General features: G+C 36.9%; 1 protein-coding gene and 1 non-coding gene across 2 annotated transcripts in view; both read left to right on the top strand.

The window, feature by feature from the left end:
- The window catches only part of GALNT13 (polypeptide N-acetylgalactosaminyltransferase 13), a 687,813-nt gene that overhangs the window by 278,791 nt on the left and 384,315 nt on the right, over positions 1 to 24,707 (top strand).
- On the top strand, positions 9,993 to 10,098 carry LOC130027057 (U6 spliceosomal RNA). The gene has a single exon (XR_008792995.1). It is a non-coding gene; the product is annotated as a U6 spliceosomal RNA (small nuclear RNA).

Raw genomic sequence — 24,707 nt, 5'->3', positions numbered from 1 at the left:
AAAGCGTTAATTTTTACAATTTTATTTCATAAAATTTAGTTTTATATTCATTCATGTATTTTGTGAAAAATTCGAAAACAAAACTATCCTTCCATTTGTGCCCTTAATTGGCTTATATAAATAACATACTTATTAGAGAAAGATTTCCCCCGTGAACAAATCATAAGATACTTGATTAATAATTCCCATAATTAGAGTAAATATAACTAGTAATCAACATTTGTTGAAATTTTTTTTGTCTGTTTGTGGATCACAGATAGTATTCTCAGGACTTAATCCTCACTCTGTACTCAGGGATCATTCTGGGTGGGTCTGGGGTACCATATGGGATGCCCAGGATCAAATCCCAGTTAGCTGCAAGGTAAGTGCTGCCGCTCTGGTTCCTGAACTTTTAATATGCACCAGTCATTAAATTAATATATCTACATGACCTATGGACTTCTCAATAAAACTACCTCTTCTAGCCATTTTCTCACCACAGAATTAAGCTATATTCTGTAGACTAGTTCTCACGTTCTTTGCCATTTCTTTTTCCCTTACTGTGTTTCTTTATAGCCCCTATATGAGAGAGATTCTCTTATCTGGCCTGCTCCCTCTGGCTAACTTCATGCAGCAGGACACCATCCATAGCTATTTATATAGCAGCAAATTTTTATTTTATTTTATTTTTGTTTTTATTTTATTGTTAACAATATTGAGATTCTATAGATTTTAGCACGTTGATTTTGTAGCCTTCCACTTTACCGTGCACATTGCTCCTCAAAGCTTTTTTTGATAGTCAGGATTTTCTTAAGTGTAGACCTCTTTTCCTATCTTAAGATCTCTGTTTTGTTGTGTTAAAAATGTCCAATACTACATTGAGTACCAGTGGCATGAGTGGACAGCCTTGTCTTGTGCTGATCTTAGAAGAAATCTTAAGAGTTGACTACGCTTACTCAATGGGCATACTCTCCTCCTCTGAATTGTCTTACCTTTCGCTCTCCACCCATACCAACAAAAATTCTCTTGCCTCATAATTCATGCTCATCTTATTACATTAAATACTCAGTTTTCAGATTTACTGAGCTATTGGTGTAATCTTTTAAATCAGTATTAAATTTTTTAATAAAATATTTCACTTGTTCACTACTTCACAAGGTACTTTGTTTCCAAAGCACACACTTCTATTGCAAGTTTCCTTTCTTTTGCTGTTCTTTTTGTGTCCTTTCTTCTCACTAAACTCAAGAATATATATACGTATATATACATGTCATATACATATATATCTTTATGTACATTATATGGGCTGGAGCAATAGCAAAGCGGGTAGAGCATTTGCCTTGCACAGAGCCAACCTGAGTTCGATTCCTTCATCCCTCTCTGAGAGCTCAGAAACCTACCAAGAGTATCGTGCCCACACGGCAGACCCTGGCAAGCTCCCTGTGGTATATTTGATATGCCAAACATAGTAACAATGAGTCTCAAAATGGAGATGTTACTGGTGCCCGCTTGAACAAATCAATGAACAATGGGAGGACAGTACTACAGTGCTACAGTACATTACATAAATGCATAATACATATACATATTATAACAATATGCATATTATATGTGTGTATATAATTCCCAGTGTATTTCTATTTGCATTCACTTATTTGATCATATTATGTTGTCTCCTTTTTTTTTTTTTTGCTTTTTGGGTCACACCCAGCAATGCACAGGGATTACGCCTGGCTCTGCACTCAGGAATTACTCCTGGGGGTCCTCAGGGGACCATATGGGATGCTGGGAATGGAACCTGAGTTGGCCACGTGCAAGGCAAATGCCCTACCCACTGTGCTATCACTCCAGCCCTTGTCTCCTCATATTAAGTATTTTCTTAATCTTTAGATGAGACCTGGAGCGATAGCACAGCGGGTAGGGCGTTCGCCTTACAAGCGGCCAACATGGCCGACACGAGTTCGATTCCTCCGCCCCTCTCCGAGAGCCCGGCAAGCTACCGAGAGTATTCGATATGCCAGACACAGTAACAACAAAGTCTCCAACGGAGACGTTACTGGGCCTGCTCGAGCAAATCGATGATCAACGGGAGGGCCTTTACTTACTTTACTTACTTAACTTAGATGAGACCATGTTTTTTGATATTCAATATTGAATATCTTATGGTATTCTTAATATGTTCATTTGGATGTCTAACACTTGCCTGAAATATAAACAATTCAAAACTCAATAGCAGTTAGTTCCCATAAAGCAATCTGTTTTTTGTAGCTCTTTAGAAAGTGGAAACTCCATCTTCCTTGTTCTCATGGGAGACCTTGGCGTCTCAGTGGATCCATGCAATTCACATCTGACATATCCGTGAAATGAAAATATTTGCATCTCTCATCATCAACCACTGCAATATTAATTAAAGCTACCAACATTTTCATCTGAAGTATATTACATTAACCTACTGAGCATTTTTACTTAATTTTGTGTCATATTCTTGGTTTTTATTTGGTATTCTCCCATTTCTGATCAATGTTGCAGCCAGGATGACTGTATTAGAATGTCAGTTTGTGCTGAAGTTTGTTTCTCTTTCCCTTTAAGAGCCCAGATCCCTTTAAAGCTATCCAAAGCTCTATATGATCTATCATCCCATAGCCTTTCCATCACTCATTGTTATTGCTTACCTCCTTTTTCAGTTTCAGGTATAGGTCATCACTGGAGTGCAATAATAGTTCTGTCGTTTTAGGGAGGTGACTTCTGCACTTCCCTTTTCTTGGGTTGTTTCTTCCCACCTCAGTAGTTTGTGGGTATTCATCATTAAATATTCACAAGAATTGTTCCCTTACCTTGAAGGTCATTACTCAGATGCCACTTTCTCTTTAATTTCATCCGTAAGAGGAATTTCCCACATTATATAAAGTTATAGACATCTGTATGATACATTCTTTCTTTTATCTCTGCATTATGTTTTTTTATTATTATTTTTAAAAGCTTTAAGACTTACTCAAGACTTACTCCTGGCTCTACACTCAAGGATCACTTCTGGTGGGCTTCAATGGACTGTATGGGGTGCCAAGAATTGAATCCAGGTAGGCTATATGCAAGCCAAACACCTTAGCTACTGTACTATCACTTCATCGCTATGTTTTCTTTTTAAAACTAAATATCATGCCTGTTTTCTTATTTATCTTTAGCAGATTTCCCCAGTAGATTATGTTTCATTGAATACATATCTCTATACGTTTTGTTCATTGTTGTATCTTCAACTCTTAGGAGCATTGTTTTGGGGTATTTTTGTTTGTTTTGGGGAAACACCAGGCTGTGCTCAGTGCTCACTCATGACTCTGTGCTGAAGGATTTGTTCTGAAAGTGCTCAGGGAACCATAGTGGTGTAAGATATCCAACCTGGTTTAGCCACATGCAAGACATGTGTCTTACCTTCTAATGGGCTAAAGATAATTGGATCAGTTGAGAGTGTTGGAATCTCTCCAGCTCCCTAGAAGAGTATTTCATGGGATGGAACATCAGTGCAAGTGTCTAGGACACTTTCCTTGTACTAGCTAACCACAGATTTGATGGTTCTCTGAGCCTTCAAGGAGTTATCCTTGAGCACAGAGTCTTGAGTAAGCCCTGAGCACTGTGGAGTGTGACCCACCTCCCTTTCTCCCCTCAAGAAAAAGAAGAAAGTTTGATATATAATGATTACTCAATACATATTTTTGGTGAACTTATATTGATGATGATCTATATTCTAATTATGTACAGTACATAGAACAGGCAGAAAAGCTAGACTTTGATTTTATAATCAGATGAAAGCTATTATTGATTTTCAGAAAGATTCTGACATGATGAAAGAATTGTATATATGTGTATATATATATATATATATATATATATAATGAACTAAGATAACAATTTTGTCATTGTTTTTCTTTAGCAGGACAGTTAAACCTGAAACAGAATAAATAAAAATTAAATTGGAAAGAGTCCAGTGTTGGGAATTATTGCAGTGTGCTCTGTAAAAGCAGAAAAGAACAATACAATACTTAGATTTAAGAGATAACAAAGAGAGTGTTAATAAATTATTATATATAAATGTAGGGTCCTTTCTTTTATGTTCAGTTACTTAGAAACCACTAAGTGCAGTTCACCAAGCTAGGTGCTAACAAATTCTCAGTCTTTAGTACTTCACTCCAATATTCAAATTAGGCTTAAAAATAAATGGCACTTTTATCATTTTACAATTAAAGACATTCAAAAGACAAGAGACAGTTTTGTTTTTTTTGCAGAACTCTTTTGAGATTTCTTTCTTCCATAATTTCTTCAATACTTGCTGCCAGATCTCCCTTCCCAGAGTTTGATTTATCTGAAATTTTCTGGCCCTTTTAAAAAACCTAATACAAAAAAGTCCCATTTTTAAATAGGAATTAATCCAGTCCAGTTTTTGGCAGATACTCTCTGGCTGTCCTTCTGTCCACTGTGCAGACACTCATATTTTCCTGTGAAGTGAGAATGCTATAGAAATTTCCTCACTAAACGGTTACAATTTAGAGCAGATGACTTCATTCAATTTCCCTCTCTTCACTCTTTCTGCTTAAAACTGCCCATTAACCCATGTTGTTGCCTTGGCTTTCTTGTCTCAACAAACAATACTTTAAATTAGAGTTTCAAAAAGTTACTGCGAGCACAGCTGCTCTTTACCATTCTACCTCAAAGGTAAAAGATTCTGGCTTCTGGTCAAATGTAAGTACCAAAACACATTTATACATTCAGGTTTATTTTTCTTCCCCAACCTTTATACACTCTTTACACTCTCAAGGATGCTTTCTCTTTTGAATTTTTCAATCACCAAGAAATTAAGTTACCTGCCTTAAGTTATTCTGTAGTTTTAATTAAAGTGGTTATGATAGTGTTATATTTTATGGTTTGAATGAACTGGAATATTGCACTTTCACCACTACCCTAAGTGACCAAGGCCCAAACCCCACCAATCTTCTTATTTTATTTCTAGTTACCTCTTCCTTCATGCCCCTTGAACTGCTTGGTGATTTCAGTTCTGAAACTGAAGGCCAAAGATTTGCCCTTATTTATTACTGTTTTTTATTTTAGTTGTTTATGCATATGCCATAGACTGGGAACTTCTGCTTTTTGCTTTTTTATTTCTTATTTCACTTAACATAATTCACTCTAGTTCCAACTAAGTTGCAGTAAAATTCAAGATTTTTTTAATGAAACACTGTGGGACACAGTTACAAAGCTTTCATGATTGAATTTCAGCCTTTCAATGATCAAGCACCTTCCCTCCACCAGTGTGCATTTTCCACCACCAATGTCCCAGTATCCCTCTTACCACCCACCCCACCTCACCTCCTATATCTATGACAGACAAATTCCTTCTTATTCTCTCTACTTTGGGGGATAATTGTTTGCAATACATATACCGAGAGACCATCATGTTTGGTTCTTTATCTGTTTTCAGCACACATCTTCCATCCCGAGTGATCCCTCCAACCATCATAGACTTAGTGATCCCTTCTCTATCCCAACTGCCTTTTTCATCAGCTCAAGAGGCAGGCTTCCAACCATGGAGCAATCATCCTGGCCCTTGTCTCTACTGACTTTAGGTGTTAAACTCATATTATATTATTTTATATTCCACAAATGAGTGCAGTCATCCTATGTCTGTCCCTCTCTTCCTTACTCCTTTTGCTTAGCATGATATTTTTCATGTCCATTCACTTATAAACAAATTTCATTACTTCATCTTTCTTAACAGCTGCTTAGAATTCCATTGTATAGATGTGACAAAATTTCTTTAATGCAAGTCATCTGTTCTTGGGCAAAGATTGTTTCCAAATTCTGACTATTGTAAACAGTACTGCAATGACATACAAGTACAGATGTCATTGGGACTGTGCTTTTGCATTTGCAATCCCAGGATATATTCCCCGAAGTTCTATTTCTGGATCATATAGAAGCTCAATTTCTAGTTTTTTAATGAATGTCCATATTATTTTCCAAAAAGGCTGAACTATTGTCATTTTTCCCAACAACAAGAGTCCCTTTCTCCCCACATTCATGCCAGCAATGATTGTTCTTCTTCTTTTGGATGTGTGCCAGTCTCTGTGGCGATATCTCATTGTTGTTTTGTTTTGCAACTCCCTATGATTATTGGTGTAGAGTATTTTTCATGTTTATTTTTGCTATTTGTATTTCTTTTTTGAGGAAGATTTTGTTCATTTCTTCTCCCCATTTTTTGATGGGATTGGAGTTTTTCTGGTACCATTCTACTAACATTTTATATATCCTAAATATTAACCCCTTATCTGATGGGTACTGGGTAAATACTATTCAGTACAGTACTGGAAGTTTTTGCCATAGCAGTCAGGCAAGAAAAATGATAACAAGAACTTCCAGATAGAAAAGGAATATGTCAAGCTATCACTATTTGCGAATGACATGATACTATACTTAAAAAATCCTAAAGTCTACAATAGAGCTCCTTGAAACAATAGGTTTTTATAGTAAAATACAGCTTACAAAATCAACACTCCAACATCCATGGCTTTTCTATATATAAATAATGAAAGAGAAGAAAGACACATTAAAAAAAATCCCATTCACAATAGTGTCTCAGAAAATCAAGTACTTTGGAATTAGCTTAGCTAAAGAAGTGAAGGCTGGGGTATGGTGCCACCAGCAGGTCAATCTGTACCTGTGAGGTGAGTGCATGAGAAGACTGATGGTTCCTTCAGACTTCTAGATACCCCAAAATTGCTGCTATGCCTTTGGGCAGACCCCAACAACTTGGGATCCAGTTTACCAAGAAAGTAAATGGCCAAAAGTTAGGTATGTGAGACACACACCCACAAACCACCTCTGGCTCATCTATATAAATGGAGGCAAGACCTCTCTGTTTCCTGATCAAATTGATTACCATGATCCCAGAGACTCAGAAACAAATCTCAGAACCCAGTGGGTTTTGGCAGAAATGTGTCTGGTCCCAACAGTAGGTTACCAGTGCCAGGCCACCCAAAGTGGGAATACGTTTTGTGCCTTGGCCTTCCCCCTGGTGGCTCAGTGGCCACCATCCTCCAGAGGCAATTGGACAGTCAGGTTTGCACCCACAGTGACGTGACATGTGGGGCCTCATGGGATGGAGGTGGAGCTGGCACTTTCTTACTCGCCCCAATGAGACCCTGAGTTGCCACCCATGAATGGCTCCTGATCAAGCGGCTTAACAGCCATGATCCCAAAGACTCAGAAACAAATCTTGGAATCCTGTGGATTTTGGCACAAATACCTTCAGATTTAATTGTTAAAATTTTGAAATTCCAAAATTGCGTGACCACTACTGCGGCCATGTGACATCATATGTTACTCATAACTAGCAATAGTAAACAAATTGTCTATGGTTGCCTTTTTGGCAGATCTGAGTGTTGGTGTAAAATCCCAAATAATAATGGTGGGTATGGTGTTAGAAATATTGAATGTAATCAAAGTAGAGAGAGAGTAATGTTGAAATCATCTGTCCCACAGGTAGGGGGAGGGTGTGGGATGGGGATATACTGGGGGTTTTGGTGTTGGAAAATGGGCACTGGTGAAGGGACAGGTGTTTCATCATTTTATGACTGAGACTTAAACCTGAAAGCTTTGTAACTACTCTCACAGTGATTCAATAAATACATTTATAGAAAAGGAAAAAAAGTAAGATGGAGTTCATGCCCAGTTCAATCAGCCTAATCAATGGCTGAACAATTAGCAATACTCCTACATTAAGAAATAAGACGTGAAGGACCTATACAAAGGAAATTACAAAACACTACTTCAAGAAATAAAGAAGGACACTAGGAAATGGAGACACATCCCCTGCGCAAGTTTCAGGAGGATTAACATAGTCAAAATGGCAATGCTCTCCAAAGCATTATACAAATTTAATGTGGTCCCCATAAGAATTCAAAGACATTTTTCAAATAAATAAACAAAACACTCCTGAAATTCATATGGAACAATAAACCCCCAAGGATAGCTAGCTAAAGCAATACTTGGGAAAAAGAAGGTGGGTAGTACCACCTTCCCCAACTTCAAACTAGTACAAAGCAGTAATAAAATAACATGGTCTTGGACTAGAAACAGCTCCCACAGACCCAATAGAACAGAGTGAATATTCTCACATATTCTCAAACATATGATTGCTTAATCTTTGATAAAGGCGCAAGAAATGTGAAGTGGAATAAGGAAAAGCCTCTTCAACAGGTAGTGCTGGGGAAACTGGTCAGCTACTTGAAAAAAATTTAACTCAGACCTCTGTCTAACACTAGGCACTAAAGTCAGATCAAAGTGAATTAAAGACCTCAATATCAGACCTGAATTCATAAGTTACATGAAGGAAAATGTGGGCTGAACCCTCTATGACATTGAAACTAAAGTCATCTTTAAGGATGAAACACCACTCACCAAGCAAGTTGAAACAAACATAAACAAATGGAACATGGGACTATATTAAACTAAGAAGCTTCTGCACCTAAAAAGATACAGTGAGCAAAATATAAAGAGACCACTGAATGGGAATAATCATTTACCCAATACCCATCAAGATTTTATATTCTCTCTTTGTCTCTCTCTGTCTCTCTGTCTCTCTGTCTGTCTCTCTGTCTCTCTCTCTCTCTCTCTCTCTCTCTCTCTCTCTATCTCTTTCTCTCTGTAGCTTCACAGCCAGCAATGCTCAGGCCTTAACTACTAATTCTGTGTTCAGATATTCCTCCTGGCAGTACTCAGGTGGCCATATGCGGCATCATAGATCAAACCTGGATAAATAATATGCAAAGCAAATACATTACCTTCTGTTCAATCTTTCTGGCCCAAGATATCATCATTTCTTTCTAGGTATACATTTAATTATGTGTATACACAATATATTATAAATATATATAATAATTTAATTGATAAATAATTATATATAAGTATATAAATATATATATATAATATTTTCCATGTTCTGGCTAATGTATTTTAGGGCTTCTATGAACATATTTGTTCATACATATTTTTTAAATTTAACTTTTAGTGTTAGAATTAATTTCGGGCTGGAGCAATAGCACAGCAGTTAAGGCATTTGCCTTGCATGCGGCCAACCCGGCTTTGATTCCTCCACCCCTCTCGGAGAGCCCTGCAAGCTACCGAGAGTATCCTGCCCGCAAGACAAAGCCTGGCAAGCTACCCGTGACTTATTTGATATGCCAAAAACAGTAACAGCAAGTCCCACAATGAAGACGTTACTGGTGTCTGCTCAAACAAATCAATGAACAATGGGAGGAAAGTGCTATAGTGCAGAATAAATGCCGAGTGGAGTTAATAGGCTATATAGGAGTTCTGTACTCATTTTTTGAAAAGTCTCCATACTACTTTCCAGAGAGGGTCAATCCAATTTTCCCACTTGTAGGTAGGGATGCATTTTCACCACGAGTGTTTCTTTCCAGGTTTTTTTCCCCCTTACATTTCATTCTCACCTTTGTCAGATGATATCTCATTGTTTTCATTTGCATTATCCTTGTTATTGGTGAGGATAAACGTTTAAATATTTCTTGTACGTCCATTGGCCATCTCAGTGTCCTCTTTGGGAAAGTATCTGTTCATCTCCTTTCCTCATTCTTTGATGGGGTTATATGTTTGTTGTCATTTTAATTAATTAATTTTTTAAATTAATTAATTTTTTATTTTAGTTTTGGTGCCACATTGGATGGTGCTCTGGTCTTACTCCTGGATTATTACTAGCTCTGCTCAGATATAATTCCTAGTTGGGCTTCAGAGACCATATAGCGTCCTGGAGATAGAACTAGGCCAGCTGTGTGCAAGGCAAACACTCTATCCACTTACTCTCTGTAACCCTGAGATAATAGGGTGTTTTTTTTTATCATTCTGTTGTTGATATTTGTGAGTGAGTTATACATCTTGGATATTAGCCCTCATACCATGTATGCAAATGCTTTTTCCCTCAGTAGGCATTTTTAAAAACTATAACTCGAGTGATTGCTTCAACAGCACATAAACTAAAATTGGAAGATATATAGAAGATTAGCATGGCCCCTGTGCAAGGATGACATGCAAATCCGTGAAACATTCCATATTTTTTAAAAATCTAAATTAAAAACATTATAGCTCAAGTTCCTTTCTCTGAAATTTTTTTTCAGTTTTTTATAATCTTATTGATTATTTTAATTTTAGTTTTCTATGTCAATGGAGTCAAATCATTAAAAGCACCTCTGAGGACTGTATCCAAAGATATGCCTTCAGATTCCATGTCAAGAAGCCTTCTTCCTATATTTTCCTCATTTAAAACAAAAATACTGCCCCCACGCCTGGCTGTCCTCGCCAAGCCCCTTGGAGGGGAGCGGGTTGAGTTTCCCACCTGCCCCGACCAAGGCTCCGGCAGCCGAAGACCTCCAGAACCAGCCACCACCATGCTGAGACCACTCTCCACACACATGAAGGTACTGGCAGAAGAACAAAGGCATGTGGGTCCCAGGACTGAGATCTCCAAGCCTGCTCGGATTGGGGCTGAGCATCCTCCACCCAGATCCTCCAAATTCCAGTAGGCAGGGGTCACACTCACCAACTGGCCTCCTGACGCCATGTAATCCCATCAACGGCCAAGACCCAGAGACTATAAAACCCAGCTCCTGGAAGCGCGCAGCTGTATTTGCGTCCACACGACTTCTTATTACCTCATTCCTACTTTGGACAAACCGGCAGGCTACCGAATGTAACCTGCCCACACGGCAGAGTCTGGCAAACTCCCCATGGCGTACCCAATATGCCAAATACCAGTAACAATGATGGGTCTCATTCTCCTAACTCTGAAAGAGCCTTGAATATGGCACTTTTTTAAAAAATCTCAGGGCTAGGACAAAGGAGACATTACTGGGGCCTGCTCAAGGCAATCGACGAATACCAGGATGGTCGTGATAGTGAAAACAAAAATAAGTATGTTATCAGACTCTTAAGTGCATTTTTAACTGACTTTACTTCATTTCCAGTTAATTTCTACTCTCATTTTATTGTGGTTGAAAAGCTCCTTGACATCATTTATATATTCTTGACTTTATGGCCACTCAAATGGTAATCAAGTGTGATCTAAATCCTGTTGAATGATCTCTGTGTCCTGTATAAGAATGTGTATTTTGCTCGTTGGAATGAAGTGTTCTGTACATGTCTACTAACTCCATGTTTTCCTGACTCCTAGTCTAGGGCTTTCCTTCTGTGTTGTTGATTTGTTCAATCACAAGTGGTACCATTGATATTATCTCAGAACTGTTAACACGTATGTGTGTGTATGGTGTTTTTACGAGTATCAACTAGAATCAATATTTATGAATATAAGGAACCTGAAAGTTCATGTCAAATTCAAACTATGCCCAGACAATTGAAGGAGAGTTCATTAAAACACATATTATTTTTCATATTTTAAAATATTAAATATTTTAATTTTGGATATTATTTTACGTTTTATTTTAGATATACAGTATTTTAATGTATTGTGTTGAGTAAGGACAGGAAGGAACATGAATGTTTAAGTGGGCGATTGAACTAGTTGTATTAGGCTTAAAGTAAATAAAGTGGCAGGTAATTAATAATGAAAGTAGAATGTGAGAATAAAAAAAATTCAACAGTCTCATTTTAAAAATTCAAGGAAGTCGGTTTGACAAAAGCCATAAATGCTTATTATTCCTGATGATGAAGATATAACAACAAATACAAGTTTGAAGAAACTGTTTTTGAGTTTTTAGTTACTTTTTATTACAACTGTAATTGTCTACATAATAATTTTAAGCAACATATAAAAACCAAGTGCATTTCTTTTTTGTGTGGCTTTCCATTCACACATTAGAGTCTGTACTAGGAATAAACAAAAAACTATGCAGGTGAGAAAAACTGTCATACACTAGATTTCATAATAAAGACATTTTATTTGTAGAAGAACGATTAATGTTGGTCAGTTTTGCTGTTAAATTTTGTGTCATATACTATTCCAAAATAACATAATAACTCTTAAAAAGACATTTGGTACCTTACATGTCTGGGTCTGGTCATCTGAGTCAGCTCAGCTATGAGTGATTTTAACTGAAGTAAATTGCTTTAAATGTGTGTTTAATAGACTGTGACGCAAAACTGCAGCTATCCCTGATACAGTAGCCTGTAAGACATGAGGTAGATGCATGAGGTGCCTGGGTTTTAGTAATAGACTGTCTGGTGATGATGTTTTATGGGAGAAATTGATAGGGGCATCACAATTTGCTTTTTTCATATTTCATATTTATGTCTGATGATGTAGGGGCCAGAGAATGACAGGGGCTTAATAACAAACATTTATTTATTTTTTTAGATAAATGGAGTATTGAAGTCTTACAGAGAACATTGTTAGATAAGGAGATAAGACAAAAGAGAAAAGAACTCATACTCTTTATTTCTTAAATGGCAACCCAAATATTTTTGGACATATTTTTTGACACAAGCTACTTTCACCTTCATGAAATTATAATGATGTCTGGTTTGATGGCATTTTTAAATGTGTGAATGGATTTCACATTATCCTTGTAATATGTTCTTGCAGTATACAATTGATCCTTGTATACAATTACTGTGACCTTTGCTATGACATATTTTTCACTTAAGTGCTTTTATTATTTTCAATGCATAAAATGTCAAATGACAGCATCATTGTTATCACTTACAGTGTTTCTCTATTTACAAAATAATTTATAGAATGGACAAAGCTCTGTCTCAACCCACATTCTTTTATTAAATGAGTGTTTCAATATTCATTTCACTGCTGCTTTCCATTTGACTCTCACATGGTATTGACTGTAATCATTGAAGAAATTTTCCACTTGATTACTAGTACTTGGAGTGACTTACTCTTTGGTCCAACAGTGCTTGTGATACTTATACGTACTTGGGTGGCTGCTTCATTTGAAGATGGAATTCTTTAAATTATTTTCCTCTCATTGCTGTAACTTCTTTTTATAAAGGTTTTTAAAGAGCAGTTATAATTTCATAGAAAAATTGTCAGCAAGGCAACTGAGTCTCAAACATTTATCATACAAGTGATATATTTGTTACAACTGATGAATATCCATTGATACATTGTAATTACTCAAAGTCCATTATTTATTTTAGGATTCACTCTGAGATTATAAATTCTATATGTATACATGTATATAATGACATATATGCAATGCTATGATATCATCTAGTATAGTTTCACTGTCTTAAAATTTGTTTAAACTCTCCCCATTCACTCAATCCCTCTAATAATTGATCACTTAACTTCGCAGTTTTGCATCCTCCAGGTTATTGTATAATTGCAAAGTATGCTATGTAACCTTTTTTAAAAAGGCAATTTTTCTATGAAACTATAACTTCTCATTAAAAACCTTTTTAAAAAGTTTTCTTTCACTTAAAAATGTGCATAAATCTTTTCATGAATTGATAGCTCTATCTATTTTAACATTGAGTAATATTCCATTGTCCAGATTCACCAGAGTTTATTCATTAACCTACTAACGGACATGTGGTTTCTGCTGGTTTTTGCTCATGAATAAATTATACTCTCATATTCTCATCATCTCAATTTTTAAATTATATCTATACAATAATAATCCTGTAGGTGTTAAAAGAGCACTGTAGCACTGTAACACTGTCATCCCATTGTTCATCGATTTGCTCGAGCGGGCCCAGTAACGTCTCCATTGTGAGACTTGTTGTTACTATGTTTGGCATATCGAATATGTCACGGGGAGCTTGCCAGGCTTTGCTGTGTGGGCGAGATACTCCTGGTAGCTTGCCATGCTCTCCGAGAGGGGCGGAGGAATCGAACTCGGGTCGGCCATGTTGGCCGCATGCAAAGCAAATAGTTAAAAGAGCATAAATAATGAATATAAACAAGTATCTTAATGACAAAGACAATGGGAAAATAGTAGAAATGATGGAGTTACACAGATTGCCTATTAATACCTGTTTAAAACTTTTTTAAGCAACATTGGGCAATATTTATTTTTATATGGACCTTGTCAGGCCCATGATAGAGATTATCCTGGTAGAAACAAGAAGTGCTTGGGCCAGTGGTCATCAGGACTCACCAGGGCCACCAGAGCCATATCCAGTTTCTGTCCTGATTGTGATTAGGGGCAGTTAAGGCAATAGTTGGAGTTATTCAGGAAGTCAGGGATCAATTTCAGAACAGCCATGTGTTCAATTACTTTATCTCCTAGTCCCCAGGAATTTAGTTTTAAAAATCTCTTCTAACACTAGCTGACTACACCTCATTGGCAGCATTATTCTCATTATTCTCATTATAGACCATGGTTTTGTATTTATGAAATAAGAATGCTTTCCTTGATGTCATCCAGGATTACTCCCTACCCTAAGATGCCTTCTTGAAATGCTATTTTGTTAAGCTTTAGCTTCTGCCTAAGGAAAACAACTGGAACAGTGTTGTATGCTGTTTATTGCAAAGTCTTTATAGGGCTCTGAGTTACAAATGCTGGGTGTTTATAAAAGCCTTCGATTAGGCAGCAAAACAGACAGTGAGACAGTGTATGCATTATGTAGAATTATTCTACTAGCCCAATAAGTAAGGCAGGAAAAAGATGCCTAAGATTTATATATTGGAAAAGGAAAAGGTAGGAATGTATAAATTTATAATATTTTAAAATCAAATCTGGTAATATTGGTACATTATCATAAAAATGGCTCAGAGTCATTTAGGTGATTGTTGCCTCAAAAAGTAAATGAAATATTCATAGAAAATTATAGCATTCTGTTTCAGTGCTATATTGTTTACATTTGAGATTTGTAGTTATAGCTTAACTGTGTAAACTATGAATTTATTAACTAAAATATTTTAAAGCAAAATCAAAGAGAGGCAGGCATGAGATACTTGCAAATCACAGAAGATATGTTAAATTCAGTAAAAGATGCAATAAAACCTAAAGTTGCCATATGGAAATTAATATATTAGTTTTGGAGTTCAATAGTATGACTTGTATTGCTAAATCAAAAGTGTTATATATAATAAACATTTTTATTCACTTTATCTACTTTATTCTCAATTGAGTTCATCATTTTTTATTAAATAAAATGATTTATATAATTTCAACATAAAAACTTAGTCAAGATTATGAGAAAGCACATGTTTTGCTAGACTCATATTTTAAATTCAGAATTGAGTAAGGCATAAATATATTTGAAGTAGAATAGATATACAAATAAGCATCATATACAGACAAAAATATCTAAATTAAGAATCTAAATTAATAATTAATCAATAAAATATTTGATAAAATTTAACCATCAAACTTAAAATCACAAAACACTGAGACTGAAATATGATTTATTATGAACATTTGACTTAAGTAAGGCAGAAGCTGTTACTTTTTATTATTATTATTCTGATCTAGTTGATAATAGCTGAAAATATCTGGTTAATATTGTATGTTGAATAAACTGCTAGTTACACTGTTTTAAACAAAAATATCTAAGTAAATATAGCATACCAAGTGAAAATTGTGTCTACTCTTCAAAGAGTCTCAGATAATTCAAAGAAAGAAAAACAAATCAACAGAGTTGATTTTATGATTTCTTTATCCTCTTTTATATCAATGTTTATGAGAAGGAAAGATCACTGAAAGTATTACATCAGATATCCATGAAAATTTTGATATTTTGGGGGATGTTTTTGCCTTCGAAAACAATAAATTAGAAGGAATTTACTCACAAGTCTGTTTTCTGTTGACCCCCCCCCCAAAAAAAAAACAAAAAAACAATCCTTCGTATGGAGTAGAACTGTGGTTATGCTAAGTGCAATAAATCAGATACATAAAGACTGATACTGATGTTCTCCCTTACACATGAGATACAGAGATATTAAACCTGGGAACTAAAAGCATAAGAAGGCACATGCTGAATACTGTACGACTGAGATAACAAGAAGTAGAGGGAAAAGGGAAATTTGCATTTGTGATTGTATTTATATTGCATTTGGATTACTATAGGAAAAAATATATTTGCCTACATTCCTCATGACCAGGTGTATGGCATGCCCCTCTGAATAATCAAAGAATAGCACAAGTGATGTGAGATTGTGATAAAATCCAATGTTTATCATTTGTTCACGGCAGTGGCACCTATTGTTCTGGTAATTTGTCAATAATTTTGCGTGTGAAACTCTTTCTTTTGAAATTAGTTCAGTATTCCAGTGCTATTCAATAATAGTCTATGCATTCATTTACTCATTGCTATTTAGGCTCATAGGCTATTTCCCCTTAATCCATTAATATCTCTATTTAGTTGATAATAACTTTTCCCAAGTTTGATATTTAGAGTCTCTCAAACCCTCCTTTGTCCTCTAAAGTTTTCAATACATTCCTTCTTAGGGAACTCCAATGTCATTTGTATACCAGGCTTATAATTTCTGTATAACAGGCTAACGATCTAAGAGGGTTATTTCTCTAATAATTTGTTTTTATTTTTGTTTGAGAAGTCCAAGATTTAAGTGCCAGGTATGCTATTACAGGGACTGCATTATTTTTCTTTTCTCCCACTATATAATTGTACATGTGGGCACTCATTTGAAATATATACACATGCATCCAAATGCACACTTTGCTGTTTTTCAATTGTTTTACCTCCTGCTTTTATATTGAAATCTAGAAATTAACAGTGATACCTTCTGTTCCATCCCAATGTGATAGGGAGAAATTTTTTTCCCTTTCAAGTTTTTGATCTCATTTTTTCCACAGTAAGAGGTTTGAAAATTGGATCAATCACACCATATGCCTACTTGCAGTTCATCTCCCATCATATCTGTTGTTTTTTCCCCCCCACACATGGGCTCTGAAACTTGGAATAGGGCATAACCCCAACCCTCTGTGATTCTTCTTTCTCAGTCAATGTATGCATTGGATGTGACTGCTGACTAACTTGATGTTCCCACCAATGCCCCTGCTCCCAAAACCCTCCCTGCCTATTGTCCTGGATTAGCCCCTGCATGTGCAGACTCTTCATGTTCCCTGGGATTACAGCTTCTCTTACTGAATGCTTCACAACTGCCAATATCTTGTGCACCTCACTTGGTTTTGAGATCATTAACTGGCCATTTCCCCAGATAAAGGTATTCATCATCTCACCCAGTCTATAAAAACCCTCTTTTAAGGCTGCCGTCCTTATGCTCTTGAGGTTCCAACAGGCCAGACCAAGTAAGCTCTTACTGATTGCCGTCCTTGACATGCAATAGGTTCTGATGCTTTGTACTAGGCCACCTTTCTAGATGGACTATCTCTGCTTCTGTCTTGCTCTCAGAGGCACTTGTAATTGTCCTTTTATATGCCCGGAATCATCCAAGTGCCTCCTTATCTTATGTGCTTAAAGTCCAAATCTATGATGGGTTAAAAAAAAACCCATACCTTGTTTAGCTATACCCAGTGATTTTGGACTGAAATATTGAAGATGATATATGGAATAGAAAGGAAATGGCAAAGGGAAAAATACAATTTTTTTTGCTTGATTTTCAAAATAGCGGAAAAGTTTGCTGCTGTGATTAGCTCCAAAGCTCACTTATAGAAAATACTGTTTTGTCAATTTTTACGTTTCTTTCTTTTAAACTGGTTGTTGGAAAGTTTCAGAATTATTAAAAGCTCAATTAAGAGCCAAAATTCTTCTCCCAGCTCTAAAAGCTCTGTGGGTTATGGGGAAGAAGGAAGGAGATGAAAATCCACTGACCATCCTAACTTTTAATATACAGAATGTTTCTAGTTTTTTTTAATTTCCCTCAACAAGAGAGCACATCCCACAAACACAGGAGCTATGTTTAATTCATATTTGCAATCACAGGATCTGGCAAAATTCCCAGCATCTGGTAGGCTCTAGCAATATTTATTTAGTGAATGGGTTAATCAAGATCCTCTAGACCAGTCTTTCGGAACAAATAGAAAGCTATTTGGTTTAGGCTTGTGAGGCTTTCTGAGAATGTAACCTGCATCAAAGACTTAGGTCATGACATGCAAATATCTTCATTTTAAGTAACAACTGCTCTGTGCCCAGCGATACCAAGCAATCTCTGTCCATTACTCCTAAATTCATAGTCAAGTGAAAATATGCCACCTGTGAGTTTGAACCAGCGATATTATTCCAGCAATTTCTACTCATTCCTTTTCCTTTGTATAATTGTCTTCTTAATTTGGAGCCAAAGCCATGGTTTAATTTCATTTTCTCTTGGCAGAAACTATCCTCGGTCCTTATAGTGTTGGTAGCATTATATATTTTTTACTGTCTCTTTATCTACCAAGATAATACAGAATACTCCTTGTTTTTCCTCATTATAAGGAGTTTGAACCTTATGTAACATATTAACTCAGTAGGTTATATTTCAGTAATTCTACATTATCATAAAACTGAATTTAAACACCATAAATAAGTATCAATAAATATTCAATATTCTCGGCTCTCTAATTTAAATTCCCTTTTTTGGGGGGTGGAGGGCGAGCAGGAGAAGGCACACCTGACGATGTCACCTTATTACTGGTCCTGTACTCAGGAAATACTCCTGCCAGTGGTCATCAACCATATAGGATGCCGGGAATTGAACCTGAATGAAGCATGTGCAAGTCAAGCATACTACTCACTGTAGTACCGTTCAAGCCCCCTAAATTAACTTTCTTTACTTGAAATATTTGTCTTATTAGCCACACCTAACAGTGGATAGGGGCTACAAATAGTTGCCTTTTCAGGGATCACTCATATGTCATATGATGCTTAGGGGACCTCGTGGTTCTGGGAGTTTAACCCAGATCTTCTTCTTGCAAAGCATGAATCCAACCCAATCAGCTATCTCTCAGGCCAGTCAAATTTCAACAACTTATAAATACCCAAATCAGCATTTCACCATTTCTCAAGGAAAACCAGGTTTATTTTATTTTACTGATACATCGAGGCTATGTATCTTATATGTGTTGTTAATTTCTAATCCTTAGAAAATGTGTTAATTCCTTAATGTGTTTCAAAAAAGAAAATGGAAGAAAAGAAACTCAAAGAACTTTTTGTCATTGCAAAAACACTCTTTTACTTTTTCCAATGGCTAAGTAGTATTTCACTCTGCATATATTCTACATTTTCATTTTCCACTTAAGGTGTTGCAGACCATAAATTGAACAGGAGTCTTCTGCTGTAAAAGCATTACTGGAGGGGCTGGAGCAATAGCACAGCGGATAGGGTGTTTGCCTTGCACGCAGCCGACCTAAAGGTTCGATTCCCAGAATCCCATATGGTCCCCTGAGCACCGTCAGAAGTAATTCCTGAGTGCAGGAACTAGGAGTAACTCATGTGCATCACCAGGTATGACCCAAAAGGCAAAATAATAATAATAATAATAATAATAATAATAATAATAATAATAAAAACATTACTGGAAAGAGTTGAGGTAATTTTAATAGTATCTGATAATTAAATTGTAATATTAGCCAGAATCATGGTATAGGAGATAAGGTGCTTCTCTTGCATACAGCTTAAACCCTGTTCAATACAGAGTATTGCATATGGACCTTTGAACATATGGGCATTTGAATTGATTCTGAATGGAGACTTCAGTCAAATCTTGGAAAATTATTGAGAATGAAATGATCCTTCAAATCTGTCACCGAACCATCATAATTTGGTTTAAGTAGATCAGATCAGTCTACACCTGAATTAACTAATCTTTGGAATAAGACACTCTGGAAAGCTGCTATGGTTATGAAATATGTGACCCTGCTCAGTCTTGTACATTTCAGGAGTTTCTTTTTCCTTCATGAGAATCTGGGTAGTTCTTATAACACTCATATGTTCAGGGAAGAATCCCTGAATTTGAATTCAGTGATTTATGATATTAGGTTTTTCACACACATATTCTTGTTAATATTTTGGTCATAGTTTTTCAGTTTTAATATTTGTTAAAAAAGAATATCATAGTAAGTGTTGAGCTAAAGAATTTTACTCAGGATTGCCTTTATGACACATTGCTTCTCCTAAAGTGATAGATTCCAAGAACCAAGATGCCAAGTGAAAACTTTATTTTGCATTTGGGGAGATATTCTACTTTTCGGGAAACTCTTCATTTCTAACTCACCTGTCTGCTTATACCACATCACGAAATCTGATCATTTGCATTTAAAAATCTTAACTTTGTACAATAGTCAGTAGTCAGGATGTGGAAACAATTTAAATATTTAAGTAAAGATGTATGTATAAAGAAGTTGTGGTATATATACACAATGGAATATTGTGCAACTGTAAGAAAAGATCTTCCAGATTGCTGCAACATGAACGGAACTGAAGTACCAGAGGATACCATGTTAAGTAAAATAAGTTATAGTGAGAGTGACAAATACCAGATGATCTCAACAAGGGGAATGGCCAGTATACAATGATGACAACCCTTTGTCACAGAAGTACTGGGGTGGGGATTTAAGAATGAAATTGCCAGAGTTCAGTAAATTTGGAAAACAATTCCTTAGACATTGCTGTAACCATGTTACCCAAATGATAATTACACACATAATTACAAAAATTATCAACTGTGCTGCATTAAAAAAATTTGAAACCAAATGTCATAAATATACACATTCTAAAACTTTAAATGTTTTAATAAATACAATGGCACGTGTACATGCAAAAAAATTATCCACCCTCTTTGGATGTAGCTTTTGCCTAGATTATTCATCTTTTATTATAGGTAGCACTGTAGCACTGCCCTCCCTTTGTTCATTGATTTGCTTGAGTGGGCACCAGTAACATCTTCATTGGTAGACTTGTTACTGTTTTTGGCATATTGAATATGCCACAGGGAGCTTGTCTGGCTCTGCTTTGCAGGCCGGATAATCTTGGTAGCTTGCCCAGCTCTTCGAGAGGGGCAGAGGAACTGAACCCCGGTTGGCTGTGTGGAAAACAAACGCCCTACCCACTGTGCTCCAGAAAGATGGTGAACTATGCCTGGGCAGGGCGATGCCAGAGGAAACTCTGGTGGAGGTCCTTAGTGGTCCTGACTTACAAATCTGTTGTCCAAAAGACTAATCGAACCATCTAGTATCTGACTCCCTAGCTCTCCCATTGCCACCTACACAGTTTTCTTGTGTAAAACAAATGATTAGAGATCTTGGGGCTGAAACAATCTCACCCAATACTCAAACTTCCTATAGGTATTTCCCATAAAAATTAAATTGTTAACTTCGGAAGACTTCATGTCATTATTGCCCACTCCCATTATCCATCAACATTTGTATTTCCTCACACCTAGAACAAAGGGCAATTCTATTCAATGAAGTCTATGAAATGGGAAATCATATTGTCTTGTGTGCATGGGCAATGAAACCACAGGGTTCTTTTCTTTTTGTTTTTTTTTTTGGTAGGAATATTGCAATTTATTCAGTCATTGATTAAGCTGGTTGAATTGAGCATGAACTCCACATAACTTTTTTTTAATCACCATGAAATACATTTACACAGCTTCCATGCTCGAGATTTAGTCGTACAATGATCAAACACCTATCCCTCCACCAGTGCACACTTTCCACCACCATTGTCCCCAGTATATCCCCCCCTGCCCATCCCAGTCCTGATCCTGCCTCTAGGCAATTGGCAGAAAATTTCCCCCAAACTCTCTTCTTTTGTGCATTATGTTTTGCTCGAATTTTCCCACCACCATTGAAGCCTGTCTGCCAGGGGCAAATGCTAGATCATTTATTGTCTATTGCTCATTTTGGTTATCTTGGCTGCTGCAGTCGCACACTTTTGGAATCCTAGATTGTAAATGGTTGGATTCTGGAGACATTTCTGTAGGATACTAATCTATTTTGGGATTCAATTGGGCATCTCTGGAGCAGGACTGTTAGTATGCTAAGATGGCGCCCAGAGACACATTGTGGGGGTGACAGCCAGCAATGAGCAGGCGGGGAGCAAGGGAAGGACAGCCAGGCACCTCTGCCACCAAGCGGCATGGAGATTTAATCCTGGAACCCGCATACCTGGGCCTTGCTTGTGGAAGCTCTTGATCATCAGGATTCCATCTGGAGTAGGCATGGAGACTGCACCTGCCTCACCTGGGGTGCCACAGTAAAATTGGCTCAGTATGGGGCCTAGAGAGATCTCTGCCTCTGTGGTGTCTACCAGGATGCATTGCTCTGTCTCTGGACCAGGGCTGTTGGTGCGCTAATTGGCACCCAGAGGCACATTGTGGGGGTGACAGCCAGGCCAATGACCAGGTGGGGAGCTGGGGAGGGACAGCCCAGCACATCTGCTGTCCTGTGGTATGGAGATTTAGTCCTGGAACCCGCGTACCTGGGCCTTGCTTGTGGAAGCTCTTGGTTGCCGGTATACCCTCTGGAGTAGGCGGGAAAAGTGTACCTGCTCCATCTGGGATGCCCCGGTGAAATTGGCTCAGTATGAGGCCTGGAAAGATATCCACCTCTGAATCACAGGGTTTTTATTAGAGATGTTGGGTGGAGAAAAAATCTTAGGACCATGTGCCAAGTGAAAGCTGAGACTGCAGTGATACAAGAAGAATAATATAGGAAGAAACTCAAAAACTGCAGCAATGTCTCCAAGCTAGACAAGGAAATTAGTTCTCCAGTCAGAGCCTGAAGAAGGAATGAACCCTACTTATGCATTGATGCTAGCCTAGTGAAGTTTATTTTAGGCTTATGATTTCCAATATTATAAAATGATATGTCTGTGCTTTATAGCATCATGTTTTTGGTAACCTTTGATAGTAGACATAAGGAAATAATGAATAGCCCAACCCCCTAGCTGAATCCCAGCTTAATGTGCTCTAGGTCTCTCATACAAATTTATTTAAAATTTAGAGGTCTTCAAACTGATTTATGAAGCTGATAAACAACTTTTTTATGACATGTACAGTCATGTTGATTCATCTTTGGTTTCAAGAATGACAATCTCCAACAGGCAAGCAAAATAAATTAGTCCATCTTTCTTGTATGAGTTAAGACAAAATGCAAGAGAAAGAAAGTAAATATTAATTTGCCTAATAGCCAGTCGGTCTGGAAATCTAAGGAATAGGAGGTCAGTTTCTTTTCTGCTTGTCATTTTGTAGGTTTTTGGCAGACTAAGGCTCAAATCCCCAGTAGATATATTGTTTCCTGGAATTAGCTCTTAACCACAGAAAGAGTATAACACTGTAGCACTGTCCTCCCATTGTTCCTCTATTTGCTTGAGCAGGCACCAGTAACATCTCCATTGTGAGACTTGTTACTTTTTTGGCATATGGAACCTACCACGGGGAGCTTGACAGGCTCTGCTGTGTGGGTGGGATACTCTTGGGGTTTGCCAGGCTCTCGGAGAGGGATGGAGGAATTGAACCCGGGTTGGCCATATGCAAGGCAAACACCCCACCTACAGTGTTATTGCTCCGGCCCACAGAAAGAGTATAACCAGATACAGTGAAAATTTAGCTAATAGGCATCAGAATGCTATAGCCAGTGGGAAAAAGTAGGAAACAGGATTCTGCATGTTCTTCACCTTGTTCATGCTTGCCATATATTTGATTTACTCAGGCTTACATAAACTCATTTCCTGGCATAATTATTAATTATGACACGTCTACTGTGAATAACAAACCACATTTCATCCTAAATCTATAGTTCTTCTGGAAAGCATTACCTAGTGATTTTTTCACGGATTTCTCTTGGATAATCTGATTACTATTACATTTTCCTTGACATGTCATTTTATATTTCCTCCAAATGAATAAATACTAAAATAATGAAATGAGCCTCCAATATCATTCCACTATGAAAACATCCAGCCCTGGTGATGAAAAGAAGAAAACATTGCTTTCAAAAATGAATCCTGTGGAGCCACTTTCACAGTTTGATGAAAAAGCTTTGGATTCAGAAGGCTGGAGGCAACTCCAGAATCAAATAAGCAGTAGTTATGTTTGAGGTAATTTGTTTATACTCTCTTAGTTTTACCTTTCTCAGCTACTGTGTTTTAAATGATTGAAAGGGTATCTTGAAAGTATCTGCCTGGCCTTGAACACTCAGCATTGTTAATTCTTACGCTAGAAACAAGTGGCCAACGTTAGAAACATTTTTTTTGTGACTGAGCAATGTAGTGGAGTATTGGGAGGGGGGTTCCAAATATATTTCCTCAGGTATAATTTTCCATCAAAAACTACTTTTTATTACATTATTAAATTTTCACTCATAACATAGAGTGGAAAAGGATTAACACTACTTTCTACTTTCCAAACTTGCCTTTGGTTCCACTTGTCAACCACGTAGTCTCCTTTCCTTGTATCTTGAAGTATAATACATAGAACTAAATTGTATTTTTGTGTATTTTAATCTCTAAAATGGCATCTTATAAACATCTAGCTCAAGTTGGAAAGTCAGGCAATTATCCCATTTCACATAGAGAAAATGCAAAATTCTGAGAGGTTAATTGGCTTGTCCTAGACAATGAGGTTAGTAATTGGCAGAGACATGTAGAAGACACACATACCAGTTTCGTCTCCAAATTGTCTGTCTACTTTGGACACTCTGAAGTCCTTGACTTTAAAACGCAGTCTCCTGGATGTCTGATTAAAGCAAGCACCAGCGAAGTAGGGACACATTAAGTGCTAAACTGTTTTCGGCTTCACAGCTTGTTTTATCAGCTATTTCAAGATTATTCCACTTGAGAGTTTGTATTTCTAG

This window comes from Sorex fumeus, unplaced genomic scaffold (assembly GCF_029834395.1).
Source record: "Sorex fumeus unplaced genomic scaffold, SorFum_2.1 ptg000035l, whole genome shotgun sequence".
Taxonomy (NCBI): domain Eukaryota; kingdom Metazoa; phylum Chordata; class Mammalia; order Eulipotyphla; family Soricidae; genus Sorex; species Sorex fumeus.
Note: the sequence above shows the minus strand (reverse complement) of the source record. Positions and strands in the feature narration are given on the sequence as shown.